Source organism: Lissotriton helveticus, chromosome 4_1 (assembly GCF_964261635.1).
Source record: "Lissotriton helveticus chromosome 4_1, aLisHel1.1, whole genome shotgun sequence".
In the NCBI taxonomy this organism is placed as follows: Eukaryota; Metazoa; Chordata; class Amphibia; order Caudata; family Salamandridae; genus Lissotriton; species Lissotriton helveticus.
Genome location: NC_136063.1, coordinates 918398997 through 918405031, shown reverse-complemented (window position 1 = coordinate 918405031; position 6035 = coordinate 918398997).

Sequence of the window (6035 nt, the reverse complement as noted above, 5' to 3'; positions counted from 1 at the left end):
CATTCGTGGCTTATCTCTCTCAAAAGCCTCTATCTCCCACTCCTCTAATGCTTCGTACTGCGTTAATCTAGGTCTGGGATGTAAATCATTCATTTGGGTTCTCAAATTAAATAAAATCCTGCCATTAAATGTACCTTCTAACGGAAAAGCCAAAATTCCGTCATCCTTTGTGTATTCCGCCCAATTTTCCAACCATACACACGAGTGGTACCCTTTATCAAACATCATGAAAGATGCAGGGGTATTAGGTGGCAGAATGACAACACCTTCTCAACACCTTTTATTGTACTTTTATGACTGCATTTTATACAGTTGAATAAAGGAACTTTGAATTGAATTGAATTGACAACACCTTCTCTAGTTTTGACAGTTTTGTCCTTTTTGAAAAAATTCTTCACTTTAGTTACAATGGACAATTTTCTCTTATTTCCGTACATAATGTCGGTTTTATGGCCCTTCCACTGATCGTTTTCAAACCCTAACAGTCTTGGATCAGGTCTAGTCGCAGGTCTATACGAATGCCACATATAACTTCCTACAAGCGACTTTGTTTATAAATTCACTCCCAATCTAATTGCGTCTTTTATTTTCGTGCAGCCAATCAAGTGCACTGTTTCAAATAATTTCGACCAATGGGTGCGCGGCCTTTCGCGAGACAGGTTTCTCACGCTTTCGGCGCTCACCCCTCCTTTACAATTCCAGCTCCGCTACACACCCGCTGTTTCGACCAATACCAGCGTGGCACAGAGTGACGTCAGAGCAGCTCCGCACTGACTCCCTCCTTTACAAGGTAACGGCAACTTGATTTCTCCCTTTAAAGTGCAAGTGCTTTTAGTTATTTAACAACGTAAACACATTCGCCACTGTACTCGAGTGTCTAGAAAGAAAAAGATTTTGTTTCACTGCAAGTAAACTACTTCCATTTACTTTTCAAACCCTACGGGTAGATCTTCTTCTGCCTACCCTTCACTCAAGCATTAGAGAACCTGCTACTTCTTTGACTCATCCACTTCTTTTCGGGATATATACTAAGTCCAAAGTTTCACCAGCGAACCCCTTTGCTATCACTCAAGCTCCGATGAACCTACTACTCCTTTCTCGTGTGACCCTTACTAGGTTATATCACACCTGAAGTTTCACTAGCAAACTCGTTGCTATCATTTATTCAACTATTCATACAGAACACCCTAATCAGTGCTTCCAGTTCTGCCTAACCTGCACCAATTTTCCTAGAGCCAGTGACCTCACTACGGCGTGGATTCTCCTCATCACCCGCTATTCAATTCCCCGAGATTCCAGACAAACACGTAACAACTTATAAACGAATGGGTTAGTACATTTATCAATATAACAATAGGAAAAACAATTCAAAACATTTCATAATTTTCAAAGCAAAACATTTTACGTGATCGATCAATTAAAAAAAAATGTTCACAGTTTTAGCAGCAATATTTTCACAATTAGCAGCAAATAAAATTTTAGCAGCATCCGACCTACCTATCTTAACTAGTCCTACCTATCTTTAACTAGTCCCTAACCATAGCTCTGCTACCAGAAAATTACTGATAGAGCGCGCAGGTCACCCAACCAACAGATTTACTATACACGTATCGGGCCCATATAATTTCAGTTTATCATATACATTAATCAGGTGACCTTACACTCTACTACCAGTAACCCAGTTCCTTCCTATATATTTCTCTTGTACCCGACTTACCAATCCACCGTCACGGGTACCTAATGACCACGATGAATCAGGGAGCTAGCTGTGGAAGAAAAGGCAGATACCAAAATACTCATATCATTTATTCTATTTGTACTTTATAATAACCACAAACTCAAGAAGTTTTGAAAACCTTTATCTAAGATTCGTCAAGCTCAGAAAACCAAAGATTTACTATTAGCAAACAATCGATAACCAGAATTACAAAGAGTACATATCCATACAAGAAATAGATCAGGCTGATCATTTACGAATCTAAAGGAAGGTAAGAACAGGGAACATGCTAAGCAGCAGTTACAGAATTTAACCTTAGTATGGAGAGACTAAAAGAAGGGGACGAATAAAGAGCATACTAGAATGTCACAGTGAAATATTTCCCCATAAAGAGGAACTATAGAAAAAATGCAAATAGACCATACTAATAAATTGGTGCAATTACTTGAATAAACTAAACAATGAGTAGGGACAAGGAACATCTAATGTCTCATGAACTGAAAAGAAATTTACTAAGGATGGGTAAGAAAAGGAACATGCTAGAATAACGACAATTTTATGTATGACTTGTTCATTCAGAGATGCGAAAAGCATGGAAATCAATATGTGCAAGGTATGTCTTTATTAAAGCAAAGACAGAAAATAGAAAGGTGCAGTATAGAGTTTCAGTACTATATTTACCTAGAATGGTGTGAAGACCAACCCTGGCCACGGGTCAGTTAAGAACAGGAGGGACCCCAAAGGAAACCCGTCATCAGCAGGACAGCAGGTGCAGAATGGACACCCCAGGACAGGACAGGGAAACCAGATTAGGATCAGGACAGGACCACCAAGGCACGACCAGCACCCGCAGTTCGGAAGCAACGCCTGCGCTCTACCCTCTCTGCAGCTATCAGCCAGAACCCCGATTGGGTTATCGAATTCACCCGCAAAGTGCTCCGCCAGCACTTAAGGTTTCTTAGCCAAACCTCTTGAGTCTATGGAAAGTTCGGACAGAGTGCTCCGCAGCCCGCTGTATCAAGTCACCTATTGAGTGCGTTGGGTCAGTGACAGGTCAGCTATTCGGACAAGTCGGACAATTTCTCTAGCTAAACCTAGGCTAGTTATACTGTTTTTGGGTCAGTGTACCACCCCCCAAATGTTGCAAGTGTCAGAATCCCCAATTTTGATTGGTCCCCAAGTAGGATAGGTTAACACACCAATCAGAACAAACTTCTACAATACCACATTTACATGTTTTTGGGACCGCCTATTGAATTTGGGGTTCCCATGACCTATTCTACAGAATACAATGGAAAGTAATACAATTGTTGCCAATGTAGAACATTTCAGCTTTTTCGGCTGGGTGAAGGTGCATCTTCCCAGGCACGTTTTGGCCGCGACCTCTGGTTGGCAGCCGTTCAATGTCACTGGCCGAAGACTGTCATGCGCAGAAGAGCATTTCAATATGGATTCTCTAGTGTCCCATCAGACCCTCAATATCGCGGTACATGAAAAGTAAGCGAAAACAAATTAAAACACAGAAATAAATGAATACACTGTATACCATGAATAGCTACTCTATACCCCTTATTTTATAATATCTATAGCCTTAGGATTTTAGTGCAGACAGACAATTAACACGAGAGCATCAGTGCAAGCTTCACCATGTGAGGACAAAAGCAGCCATTTTAAAAGCTAATGCGCAAGCGCAAAGATTCCCACCAGAACTGCAAGTACGTCACGTCACGTGAGTGTGACTAACGCATGCGCAGAAAGAAACCCGCCAAGCAGCGGCCATTTTTAATCACAAACGTTATTGAGTTAGTAAACACATATGCAAGCGTCACTAGGACACCCCAAATGTCAGAATAAAGGGAAATTAGTAAGACAGACAGGTTGAATTACATTGTTATAGGTTATTCGAGGATCATGAATCCGAGCAAGTCGCGTAATATGCGAATCCCTGCTCCATCAGTATCAGAAGTGGGATATATATTTCCCCAGTGTGTTGACTCAAGACACAACCCGTGCCTATACCCATGGAGAACATTGTGAACCAATTGGCGGAGGGACAACGACACCTGCAATTGGTGTTTGAACAACAGGTTCAAGCCGCCCAAAAAGATAGAGAAGCAATACAGGAAGCCCTGAGGGACCAAGCCGCCTTGATAGCCTCCAACCAACAAGTCCAGGATACGGCTATAGTCAGACTTACTGACACTAGTGTAAGCTCCAAAGTAGACCCTAACGTCCCTGGATCTGTTTTGCAAACATTTCAGGAGGGGGACGACCCTGATTATTTTTTTATTAATTTCGAAAGGGTTGCAACCACTGCTGCACGGCCCGAGAAAGGTGGAGCCAATACATCTCCCCCCTCTTGTCGACCTACAAGCAGCCTATCAGGCTGCCAACTCTGCTGGCACAACCGAATAGGAAGAAGAAAAAAAGGCCATATTAGAACGTTTAGGGTGCGATCAAGAATATTATAGAACCAAATTCAGAAAGGAAAGATAGTTCTCCGGGGACAACCCGCGTGCCCTATATTACAGACTCAAGGATTTAGGACATAGATGGCTGACTCCCCACGTGTCCAGTGTGGAGGACGTTACAGAAAAGGTTATTCTGGAGCAGTTTTTGGATGCCTTACAAGAGACTACCCGCTCATGGGTTAAATAGCATCCCCACCTAACCTCTGCAGCACCTGTGGATTTGGCATGTGCTTTCCATCTGTCGCCAGAGTTCAAGGCTGGTGTAGTACGAACCCCCATGATGACCCCAAGAAATCCACCCAAACCTGAGACCAAAACCCAGACAGCACCTTGTATATTCCCCAAGCCTTTATACCCCAACCCCAGTCCAGGTAGACCAGGACCCCAGTGTTATCACTGTAGTGAGTGGGGGCAGGGCAGTTTCTAGGTGTATTTGCTGCCCTAGGCGAGAATTGAAAAATGCCGTCCCCCTCCCTTTTACTACCATCACTCTCTCCCCCTGTCATCCAGGCTAGAACTAAAAATATCCACCCCAACAGATCACTCCATTTCTCTCACCCTCCAACCATGCCAGCTGTGGACCACAACTGTACCCAAATTTTCAGACTGGACAACCCAGTGCGGTACCCAGTTAAGCAGAATATATCATAAGTATGGCTCCAAGTTTTTAGTGATTGTTACATATAAAAATGTCAGAAAACAATAGATTTTCCTGTCAGTATTTGTTTTAAAGTATGCAAAAATACAGAAAATACGTTTTCTTCACCCTAGCATCAGTCATGCATGCCAGGTCTATAGCTATGCAAACTGACATTTAGAGAAGTTTAAAAAAAAAGATTTCCTAATGAAGTTTAAATACCTGCAGCAATACAGCGGTCTATGCTGCTCCACAATGGGAATGATTACAGGTGACTGTATTGCACTTTAAGGGACAGATGTAGGTAGCCAAATACTGGTCGGTAACGGCCGATTTCGGCCGTTACTGACCGGTATTTGGCTTTTGACATGTAGGTGGTTTGGAATTTACAGAAATGGTATATTTACCGATTCGGTAAATTTACCACTTCGGTATTTTTCCGAATCGGTAAATATACCGATTCTGTTAATCCATATGTAGGTGGCACAGTTTGCAGTGCCACAGGCCCTTAGGACTTCTTATTTTACCACCCAATCCTATTGGGGGGTAAAATACCGAATGCCAGTGTACATGCACATCTGTGCATGTACACCTATACCATGTGACACACAGACATGCCCTTAGGGCATGTATGTGTGCCACATGGCACACAAGCCTGCAATTTGGGTGCTACAGGGTGTCAACGTGACAACCCGTTCCCCCTGCCGGGATTCGGTATTTACCAATTCTGTAAATACCGAATCGGTATTTTACATTGATTCCTATGGGCTTTAAGGCCCATAGGAATCAATGGGAAATACCGATTCGGTATTTACAGAATCGGTAAATACCGATTCTTACAGATTCGGTAATTGAAAAATAAAAATTACCTACATCTGCCTACTTCCAATTTACCTACTCTTAAATACCGAATCGGTATGATTCGGTATTTAAGAGTAGGTAAATCGGAATTACCTACATCTGGCCCTAAATGCCTAGAACTCGCTGGTCATCCAAACATTTGTTTGTTAAATTAATGTGGAAATATACCCATTGTAGCATCTTTTTTTACACTAAGCACAAAATGACTATGGGCAAATACAGATAAAATGACCCAAAAAAATAAAGTGGATAAACACAAATGGAAATGTAAAAAAATAAATACGATAAAAACAGGACCTCTAATTATAAAAAATAAATCCATGAAGTGGACTTGATATGTTTAAGCTAC